The following is an 11,993-nucleotide window of genomic DNA, read 5'->3' as shown; positions in this document are numbered from 1 at the left end:
AGGAAAATGCATAGAATCAGTAAAGCATTATGGAAATATAATTAACAGAAAAATGGAGAGCCCTGTATGTGATTCCTTATGCTCATGACCAGAGAATATTAGCCAGATAATTTAGTGTTTCCAACCATTCAGGAGAAAGAGAATAGTCTTTGCACTTTACAAAATAAGGAGAACCAAGGTCATGACTAGAGAAGAGTTCCAGTGTGCCCCAAAACATGCAAGTTTTCTTCATTTGATAAGCACTTACTGAATGACTTCTCTCTACCAGGGATAGCCATAGGCAAAAGGGACATAGAAATGGACAAACCGCTCCCTGGTCCCAAGGAAGCAAGAGTCTGATGGGGAACAGCCCAAGAACCACATTTACAGCACAGCGTGCGAAGAGCTATGATGGAAACGTGTACAAGCTGCACTTTAAACCCAGAAAAAGGTCTCCTGTAGGTCGTAAGATCGTCTGACATACCTGCAGAGTCGCCACATGTCACCAAGGAAGTACATGGAGCGGAATATACAGTTTGCTCAATAGTACTGAGCGCTCGACGATTAAGTCAAGAGGCAGGAGGCTGGCAACTCAATTATCTACCAAGCAAGTTCAAAGTCTACAAGGCTGTATTTGGATTCTTTATTTTGAGAACCCTTAAGACAGACTTACATATACTTATCGCGCTACCTTGTGACAATGCTTATGTTGAGACACAAACAAACACGACTTTAAAACTTGTAAAGTGAATGTGTATAAAATAAAATTATTCTTTGACCCTCCCCCACAAGTATATCCATATCCATATAATCATAACCCCTTATATAATGGGGTTTGATTATATTTCTACAATCTTAGTTAACAAGAAACATAAATCTTACCTTTTGATTTAGTTTTTGTTGACAGGGAGGGATTTTTCCCAACAGAGTTGCCCTGGAATATATATTTTTTAGTTGATGATGTGTTCACTTTGAGAACATCTGGAAAAGGTGTGGTGCTTCACGCCTATAATCTCAGCACTTTGGGAGGCTGAGGCAGGAGGCTCACTTGACCCCAGGAGCTCGAGGCTGCAGTGAAATAACATCTGCATAATCAACTTAAATTGCAAATTATGTCGGTATAAAGAAGCACTTCATAAAACATTTCCATTAATGTTTATTTTTAATCTAAAAATAGTTTATAAAAGCATTATTTTTAACTCCTGACCTTTCCATTTGAAAAATCTAGTTTTAAGCCAGGCTCGGTGGCTCAGCCTGTAATCTCGCGCCTTTGGGAGGCTGAGGTGAGTGGATTGCCTGAGTCTGCCAGTTCGAGACCCACCTGGGCACCTTGGCGAGACCTCATCTCTACAATAAATCAAAAACTAGCCGGGCGTGGTAGCGCGCGCCTGTAGTTCCAGCTACTTGGAAGGCTGAGGCGGGAGGATCGCCGGAGCCCAGCAAGTCGAGGCTGCGGTGGCCGGGAGCGGCCACTGCACTCCAGTCTGGATGACAGAGTGAGACTCCAACTCAAAACAAATAATAAATAAATAAATTAATAAATAAATAGAAAAATCTAGTTTTCTCGGTCTCCCTCGCCCCTGCCCAACAGAGGAGCCCCTGCAGGGATTTACTTTTTGCTTTTATGGCATAAAGAATTCTTCAATAAGTTTGCCTAAGTAAAATCTTGTACACCTTCACTTAGCTCCTTCCCACAAAGGAATTATTTCTCCCTCCCCCCAGGGCCATTTTGCAAGAACTGCAGTATATCATCATTTAGCATTTATCTACATATCAGTAAACGGTTTCTTCCTTCCTTCCTTCTTCCCTTCCTTCCTTCCTCTATTCCTTCAACAATATTAACCAATAACAACCACATGCTTCTCATGGCGCTATCTACACAGCAAAAGCAAGCTTAAGCGTTAAGTCACACCTATTCCTTTAGAAAGTTTTATAAAAACAGTGTAGTACTAGATTGCAAATATATACGGTGACGTTTAGAAAAGTTGAACACTTCTGATTCAGCATTGTTTAATAATGTGGTCAATAGGATGAATAATTGAATAGATGCATGGCTTCCTGGAGACCAAAACTCTTTTCTTCTGTCATGAAGGATAACATCTGAATTCCAACGGATTGTTGCAAATTGGAAATGTAGTCAGATGAAAATCAACGAGAAAAACTAATTTCCAATGCTTATATACATATTTGAGTTGGAGTCTCCATGGCCCAGGCTGGAGGGCAGTGGCATGCTCACAGCCACCCCAGCTTCGACCTGCTGGACTCTAGCGATCCTTCTGCCTCAGTCTTCCCAACAGCCACAATTACAGGCACGCACTACCATCCTCGGCTCATTTTTTTTTAAAATTTATTGTAGAGCCAAGGTCTTGCCAAGTTTCCCAGGCTGTTCTCGAACCTGTGGACTCAGGCAATTCCTTCACCTTGGCCTCCCAAAGTGCTGGGATTACGGGCTGAGCCACCAAGCGTGGCCATCAAATGGTAATTTTGAAGTAGAAAAACTATCCTGTCAAAATAAGCTAATTGAGAGTAACGTTTTTCATGTGAAAGAATGACAGAAAAGATTCATCCAGGCTTGAACTCACAGTGAACACAAAATGACTTAATAGCTGTGCAGAACAGTCATTGTCTCAGAACAAGTATAGCAGGTTGTCGGAGCCCGAAGGTAATTTCACTTGATATTCATGCACAATATTACAAAGTATGCTAATCAGCGGGGACACCGGTTCCAAGAAACATTAATGAGCTTACAGAAGAAGCACTGATAAGTTTGTATCTGTGATAGTAAAAGTATTAAGTTTTTTGTTTTGTTTGTTTTGCCACGGGGTGTTTTCTTTTCATTAGCCATATAAATAATTTTCTATACTATCCAGGGAAAACCAGAGAATTTGGCAGCCTCAGAGACCTATGAGCCTGTGACATTGGCATAGAGGGCCCGGGTTCACAGTGCAGCTTTGTGGCTCGTGTCCATCTTGCAGGCGGTTCTTTCTCCACGTTATGACTGGGATCTTGAGGAATATGAGGGTGGAGAATCCTCCAGACAGGAAATCTCACTCCGCTTCTGCTCAGTGGTCTCTTTGGTTGCCAGGGTATTCTTCTACTCCTCCATTTTCTTCAACTTGGCCTTATCAAAGCTGGCGATGTCCCCCCATGTCCAGTTTGTCTGAAATTTTCTTAAAACAATCCAAGCTGTCCCACTCTGAGCCGGGGCTCCTGGACTCCCACTCGCATTGGTGCAGCAAGAGACCAGTATTAAGGTTTTTTTTAAGGCAGGTAAACCAGGCCCTGAGTCTATTCACAGTGTGACTCCCGACCAACCATGCTCCACCTCTAGTGGGGATGGGCTCAGGAAAACTTGGAAGAAAGAAACAGCCCTGAGGTGAAAACTGCTTCTGGTTGAGATCAGATAAGCTCATCTTTCTGAAATGTATGCACTGTTTTCCTAGGGATAAAAAGGAACGAAAAGCCAGGCTCGGTGGCTCAGCCTATAATCCCGCGCCTTTGGGAGGCTGAGGTGAGTGGATTGCCTGAGCCCACGGGTTCGAGACCCGCCTGGGCAGCGAGACCTCATCTCTACAGTCAAGCAAAAAATCAGCCGGGCGTGGTAGCGCATGCCTGTAATTCCGGCTACTTGGAAGGCCGAGGCGGGAGGATCACCAGAGCCCAGCAGGTCAAGGCTGTGGTGGCCGGGAGCGGCCACTGCACTCCAGTCTGGGTGACAGAGTGAGACTCCAACTCGAAAAAAAAAAAAAGGAATGAAAGTTAAAATACTGACTTTAAAGAAGTAATTAAAAGGAAACTATTTGAAGGGAATTGTAAAATCAGAGCTATATCTCTTCTCTCTTTTGACTATATGTCTACATATATGGATTATTACATGTAACACAGAGGCTTGTAAAGTACACGAGGGAGAACTTTATGTTTCATTTATTAATTTGTTTTATAATCTTCCTTCCCTCGCAAATGATTTTAAGTGGGAAGATGGCGGTGGAAGAAGCATGGTTTTTAAATATTCTTGAATCCCCTCATAAAGAATAGGCAGAACAACTATAATAGTGAAACCAAAATTCCTTAGGCGGTGTGCAGAAACTACTTGACAAGGTGTCTCCTTAAGACCCCAAAATATGAGAAGCAGAAGCACTGATAAATTCAGAACCTGTGTGGGTTCATGCTCAGTGCAGGAGGAAGCAGAAAGATGTCAGCAGGGCATTGCAATCCTGAGAATAGGAGAACCTGATGAACTCCCCTGGAGACCCCAGACCAGCTGCAAGGAGGGCTTAGATTACTCTGGTTTCACCAAAGCTTCCTTCCAGGACAGAATCCCACTGTGAGGAGAAATTGCTGGTGGAGAATCCAAATTGGGCAGGATGGAGCAACAGGGAGAGAAGAAAGAGAAGGTCCAGATAAGTGTCGTGGAAACAACAGAAGGGGGAGTGTTAGCACCATCCCCCCCCCAAAAGCTACTGGAACTACTGGAAAACTCATTTCCCTTAAAAACTAGCATCCAATTTTTCAGATATTCCCAAAATATCAGAATTGAACAAAGATATGACAGGAGAAAGAAAGAGATAGAGGCAAAATAACATCCATACAACAATAAAAATAAGTCAAAAAGGCATGCCCAACCAGATAAAAATTGTAACCTAACATTTAGAAGTCACATAAATAAAATGAAGGAAATGATAGAAGATAATAAAGAACAGCATAAATTAGAATGAAGAAAAACTAAAAATGATTGGTCACAAAGAAAATTTGGTGGGAAAAAAGTGGCAACTTATAAAAAACATTAGAAATAAAAGAAAAATGATAATATAATTCAAAACTAAATTAGAAGAAATACAAGAACAAGTAAACACAGTAAGTCATATCTTTCTGAATTAGATGACTCAACATACTAGAAATAGAAGGGAACGTCTTCAACCTGATGAAGGGTGTCTACAAAAAACTCACAGCGAACATCATACTTAATGGTTAAAGAATGAATGACTTTTCCCTAAAATGAGAAACAAAAGAAGGATATCTGCTCTCACCACTTCTATTTAACATTGTGCTGGAGAGTCTAGCCAGGGCAATTGGGCAAGAAAATAAACAAAAAGGCATCAAGATTGGACATGAGGAAGTAAAACTATCTCTACCTGCAGATTATATGATTTTGTATACAGAAAATCCTAATGAATCCACTAAAAGAAATCATTAGAACTAAAAAATGAATATAGTAAGGTTGTATAATAACAAGAAATATACAAAAATCAATTTCTACAGAGTTGTAATGGACAATCTAAAAATGAAATTAAGAAAAAAATTCATTTATAATAGCATTCACCGAATAAAATACTTACTCCCCATCAAAATCTCAATGTTATTTTTTTGGATATAGAAAAAGCCGTCTACAAATTCATATAAAAACACAAAGGCCCTGAATAGTCAAAGCACTCTTGAGAAAGAACAACAAAGCTAGAGACATCACACTTCCTAATTTCAAAATATATTACAAAGCTACAGTAATTGAATAGTTTGATATTAGTATAAAAATAGACAAATAGTCAATAGAACCAAATAGAGAGCCCAGAAAAAAACCATGCACATAGAGTCAACTGTCTTTGACAAGGGTGCCAAGAATACACAATGGGGAAAAGACAGTGTCTTCAACAAATAGTTCTGGGAAGACTGTATCTTCACATGCAAAAGAATGAAATCGGATCTTTATTTTATGTCATACCAAAAATCAACTCAAAATGGATTAAAGACTTAAACATGAGACCAGAAACTATAAAACTACTAGGGGAAAAACTTCCTGACATTGACCTTGGCAGTGATTAGTTAGATATGACACCAAAAGCACAGACAACAAAAACAAAAATAGACAAGTGAATTCCCTTCAAACCAAAGAGCTTCTGCACAGCAAAGGAAACAATTGGCAGAATGAAAAGAGAACTATTGGTTGGGAGAAAATATTAACAAATTATTTATCTAATAACGGGTCGATATAAAAAATATGCAAGAACTACTACAACTCATTAGTAAAAGAACAAATGGCCCAAATAACAATGGGCCAATAACTCAAAATGGCATTTTCCCAAAGAAATGTCCCACAGGCATGAGAAAAAATTATCAACATCACTAATCATCAGGGAAATCATCAGAGACACATTCTAAAATATTTATAATTTATATGATGTCTAGAATTTGTTTTCAAATAACCAAGAAAAGATTGAAGAAAGGGGAGACGACTGAAACAAGATTAGACATACCATGCGTTGGTAATTTTCAAACCTAAAACCACCTCACACCTGTTAGGATGGCTATTACTAAAAAAAAAAAAAAAAAAAGACAAGAGTTGGCAAGAATGTGGAGAAATGGGAACGCTTGTGCACTGTTGGTGGGGGTGCGAAATGTGGCAGCCACGATGAAAAACAGTATAGAAGTTCCTCAATAATTAAAAAACAGAACTACCATATGATCTGGCAATCCTACTTCCTGGTATATATATTTTAAAAATGCAGCCAGAATCTCAAATTGATATCTGCATTTCCATGTTCACTGCAGCACGATTCACAGTAGCCAAGATGTAGAAATACTCTAAATGTCTATTGATGGGTGAAAAAATAAAGAAAATGTGGTAGGTGCATATGATGAAATATTATTCAGCATCAAAAAGAAGGAAATCCTGAAGTATGTGACAACATGAATTAACCTGAGATCATTCATTTCACTAAGTGAAAAAGGCAGTCACAGAAGAACAAATACTACATGATTTCACTTACATGAAGCATCTAAAACGATCGAACTCACAGAAGTAGAAGTAGAATGGTGGTTTCTATGGGCTATAGAGAAAGAGAAAACTGGGAGTCACTAATCAAGGGTACAGAGATTCACTTATGCAAGATAAGTAAGTTCTAGAGATGTGCATACACATACAACACAATGCCTGTAGTTAGCAATACTGCGTAGTTAACAACACTGTACATTTAAAAATCTGTTAAGAGGGTAGATCTTTTGATCATAATAAAATAAAAAATTTTGAAAGTTGCTGTATCAGCAGATAGTTTGGACATGATGAGAATATAATTTGAACTCATTAGATACTTCTATTTCTGCATTTTGCAAAAATGCTAATGAAGACATATCTACAAGAAAAAAAATGTATTTACTAATTGTCCACTTGAAGATGACTGGATTAAAACTGACTAAATCAGCATCAATGACATTTGAGAACTTTAACTGTGATCTCTAAATACGATGTCCCACTGAAAAGCAGCCGGTCTGCTTGTGGAAATGGCTGTTTCCAAGTTTGCAACAGAAAAATTATGACAAACCTGGAACATCTTGTCATAACTAAATCAGAGTCACGTAAAAAGATATCAAAAGCCATCTTGAATAGGCTCCTTTTGGCTAAAGATAGAACATTAAAAACATTACCAAGAATAATATTTGTAACTTGAAACACATAAAACATTAGTATATTCATGAGCATATGATCCATTAAAAGAGTATGGATAATGTAGTATTATGGATGTACCTATAAAGTAATCTTGACAGAGAAAGAGAACTTGAATTTGAGTAAGCCTTTCGATTCACCTATCAATTTTCCAAGAATATAGGGAAGATAGAAACATGTTACACACCATTTCATGGATGCAATCTGCAAAATCCAGACTGTGGGATGCTTTCCAAGACAAAGGACCCAGTTCTGCAACAGAAAATTGCAAGGAAAAAAAAAAGAAAGAGAGAGAACTAAGAGGTCAAGAGAGACTTAAGAGACCTATTAAGCAATCTCTATGTATAGACTGCATTTGAATCTTGAAGCTAACTCTCTCTCTCTCTCTCTCTGTCACACACACACACACACACACACACACACACACACACACACACACACACCACAGCAACTTGGAAAATATGAACACTGGATATTTAATGATAAGAAACTGCTTATTAGACATGAGAATAATGTTGTATTTACATATTTTTAAAGATGCCCTATCTTTAGAGAAACATTCTAAAATATTTATAATTTATATAATATCTAGAATTTGTTTTCAAATAATCAAGAGGAGATGGAAGAAAGGGGAGACAGCTGAGCAAGATTAGCCATACCATGCATTGGTAATTTTCAAAGCTGGGTGACCAGTATATGGGGGTTCCGTATACGCCTCTCTCCACACCTGCGGATGTTTTAAGCTTTGTATAATAAAAAGCAAAATAAAGAAATACATTAAATGGCCCCAAAGTTACTTACAAGATTATATAAAATGATAAGAGAGCATAATAAATGTTAGGCAAACAAATAAGGAAAAACAAGAATGAAACAAAGAACAACCAGAAATGGAGCTTAAATTGCGTAGCATAAGGACCCACTGGCGGGTCACAAATTTGCCCAAAACTTCCTAGCAGTTAGTGTAAAAAGTAAAACCTTGGAATTATAAAATTTACAACGTCTGTTAGATACATACCGGTCACTCAGGAAAAGTCACTTGCTCAGTAGTTTAACAGCTTAATGTTAAGACTCTACCAGAACCTCTCTGGAAGAAGTCTGTTGCAGGGGATGCTGTGTGCTCATTCATTCCCACGGCCCTTCAGTCACTCGTTCTTTTAGCAAGTATGTTTTGAGCACCCATCGTATGCCAGGCTCTGCAAAAGAGGACAGATGCGCAATGACGAGCGTGAAGACGGAGAGAATACTGCCTTCACTGTTCTCGAAGTTCAGTGCAAAAAAAGACAATAAACAGGGAATTCAAAGGATGCTGTGGACTGGGCATGGTGGTTCACGACTGTAACCCCAGCACTTTGGGAGGTCAAGGCAAGCGGATTACTTGAGCTTGAGCACAGGAGTGCGAGACCAGCCTAGGCAACATAGTTAGACCTTGTCTCTTAAAAAAAACCCCAAGGTAATGATGAATCGGTTGGACTAGAGTCTCTGAGCTTTTCACTGAGGATATGGGAAATCACCTGATCCACTCCATCTTGTCTGTCCTCCTCTCCCCATCCAGCTTCATGCTTTGACTTGAGTTGCCTGCATGGTTCTAATACATATTCCTTTGATGACATTTCAGGTATTTCCTGACAAAAAGGATGTCCTATATTTGGTGTTGGGCAAACCCTAGGAACTTATACCTTCCCTATATCAACCTGTGTGAGCAGCTGTCAATTTATTGAGGGGGGAAATTGTCCAGAAATTTGGGGACACATCAGGTATAGAGAACTTGTTATATTTTGTTTTATGTAAGTATATATGGTTTAATCAAAATAATTCCAATAAAATATTCAAGAAACCCCCCCCCAAAACTTATATATACTCTTACTCTTATATATATATACACTGGCATGGTGACATGAGCCTGTATATAACATATATATATATGTTATATATATATATGTATATGTATATACATATACATGTATATATACATGTATATATATATGTGATATATATATATACATGTATATATATATGTGATATATATATATATATATATATATATATATATATAAAAAATATATGCCAGGCATGGTGACGTGAGCCTGTGGTTCCAGCTACCTGGGAGACTGAGGAAGAAGGATCACTGAGCCCAGAAAGTCAGAGTTGTGGTGAGCCATGATTGTGCCACTGCACTTCAGCCTGGGCAACAAAGTGAGACCTTGATTCAAAAAAAGAAAAAGAAAAATATAAAGCAATGGTGGGCAGTACTTAGCAAGAATACATCATTCCAACCAAGGATAAAGGAAGATTTATTCCCCAGAGAAAGCAACAGTTTTCTTGGTTGAGGTACAAATTAAGGGGTAGGAATTAGCTAGGAAGGAGTCGCACTGAGGAAGTTCTCAGTAACAAGCACCAAGGTGCAAGGAGAGAGCGGGAAAGAGCGAGCTGGTGGTAAGACCGAGGGGGTCAGCATCCAACCCAACGCGTCCACACGCAGCTCCTGATTTTCTCTCAGAATTTGCTCCTCTTCCAGTCTTCTCCTGTTGGTAATGAGGACTCATCCTTTTATTAAAAACCAGGGGTCATTTTAGTGCCTGTTTGGTGTGCATGTTTTGTTTCTTTGTTTGCTTGTTTTTATTTTTACAGCCACGTCCAAATTCCCTATTTGTTTCCAAGTACATCCAAACCCACCGCCTTCTCCCACCTCCACTGCTCCCACCATTATCCTTTCCCTTTGAATGACCTCCTCCCAAGTCGTCTTTCTGCTTCTTTCCTTGGACATCCACCACCGCACCCCAATCCCAGTGGCCCAAAGGATTTTTTTTTTTAAGTTAATGGCGGATAAAAGCATTCCTCCATTCAAACTGCTATGGCTTCCTCACGCACTCACTCAGAATAAAATCCAAAGTCCTCCCAATGGTCTTTAAGTCCCTAGACCGCTGGGCCCTTGCTGAGTCCGTTTTCTTGCACTTTCCCCCAACCCACCAGTAGCCTCTTTGTTCTTCTTTAAATGTCCGAAGCACATTTGCTCTTGCTGGTCTCTCTGCTTGGTTTCCCCCCATAACCCAGGCCCTTTTCCATCACTTCCTCAGGTGTTCACCTAAACAGTACTTCGCTAATCACTGTATATGAAATAGAAATGCCCCTCTCCTGGCACTACATAGCAGTTGTGGCGGTTAGACCATTTGCTGTTGTAACAATCTCAACATTTCAATACTCAATACAATGAAAGTTGACTTCTTGCTCATGCAATGGTCCAGCAGGATGTTCTTGACAAAGCACCATACCTAGGCAGCTCATCTTCTGTGGTGACGTAGGTTGCAGGCTCCATTCACCCACGGCTCCTCCATCACTTTTGGCCTTGAAGTCCACTGCTATTGTTTGTTGCATGTGTCATCAGATGAGTAAAGTGGAGGTAACACTGGAGTTCATTTTATGGGCCAAACCTAGGAGCAGTGCACACCTCTTCTCCATGTATTTCATTGTCTACAGTCACATGGCTGCACATAGCTGCAAGGGAAGATGGACAATGCAGTTTGCACTGGGCTCGGTGGCTCAGCCTGTCATCTTTGGGAGGCCAAGGTGAGTGTGGATCGCTTGAGCCCAGGGGTTTGAGATCAATCTGAGTTGGCGAGAGCTCATCTCTACCATAAATCAAAATTAGCCATTTTACCAAAATTACCATTAGGCATGGTAGCACGCACCTGTAGTTCCAGCTACTTGGAAGGTTGAGGCGGAAGGCTGATCGCTGGAGCCCAGTAGGTCAACGCTGGGGTGGCCGTGAGCATGCCACTGCACTCCAGCCTGGGCGACAAAGTGAGACTCCAACTCAAAAAAAAAAAAAAAGAAAGAAAGAAAACACAGTTCGGCTCTGTGTCCAGGAGAGAAGACAGACAGTGTGGTAAGTACTTAGTCAATCCTTACCATGGTTTGCCATTTATGTCTCCCAAATATCCGCTTTGTTCATCCTCTGCTATGTAGAACACTTTGCCCTCTCCCAATGAGAGGCAATTCCAGTCCCATTCAGTTCCTGTATCTAGCTCAAGTTCAGGACTTCTAGGTGAGATGAAGTCCTCTCCCTATGGCCTCTATGACCCACAGTCTAAATGACAGGTGATCTCCCCCTTCCTCTAGCTTTCAATAGTGAACAGGAACAGGTAATCACAATAAAAGCTCCTACATAGAAAAGGGAAACATACCTACCCTAGCAGTCACTGGTCAAAACCATTCTTAGATCCTGCCAGGCACATGATAAAGTCCTTCTTCTCTGGAACAGGGACATTCTTGCCCTCCTGTTGACCGATTCTGCTCTCTAGAAAGAGTTAATGTTTCTGTCATTCCCCATAATCCCTGCCTCCTCCTTTGGATAAAGTTTTCCTGTCTTTATTCTCCCTGACCATATCTGAAGTTGGAGAGTATGACATCCTCTGGCGAGAGGAGAGCTTTTAGAGTCAACTTCCTGTTGGTACAAGCATGGGGCCCAAGGGGTTTTTATAGGCACAGTCAATAGTTTTGGTTTTTTAACCTGAGATCATGGGGGTTTTTTTTCAACCATTTAATTTTTTCAAAAAACCTAGTAAATTTTTGGTTTATTTCC

General features: G+C 40.0%; 1 long non-coding RNA gene across 1 annotated transcript; it reads right to left on the bottom strand.

The window, feature by feature from the left end:
* Positions 1–6,740: 6,740 nt before the first annotated feature.
* Positions 6,741–8,602, bottom strand: LOC110596287. The gene is made up of 3 exons (XR_002482369.1): positions 8,430–8,602; positions 7,602–7,666; positions 6,741–6,800 (listed from the first exon to the last, which is right to left on the bottom strand). It is a non-coding gene; the product is annotated as an uncharacterized LOC110596287 (long non-coding RNA).
* Between the last annotated feature and the right edge of the window lie 3,391 nt (positions 8,603–11,993).

This window comes from Carlito syrichta, unplaced genomic scaffold, assembly GCF_000164805.1.
Source record: "Carlito syrichta isolate Samal-C Ts95f unplaced genomic scaffold, Tarsius_syrichta-2.0.1 Scaffold308155, whole genome shotgun sequence".
In the NCBI taxonomy this organism is placed as follows: Eukaryota; Metazoa; Chordata; class Mammalia; order Primates; family Tarsiidae; genus Carlito; species Carlito syrichta.
This window is presented reverse-complemented; position numbering and strand designations above follow the sequence as displayed.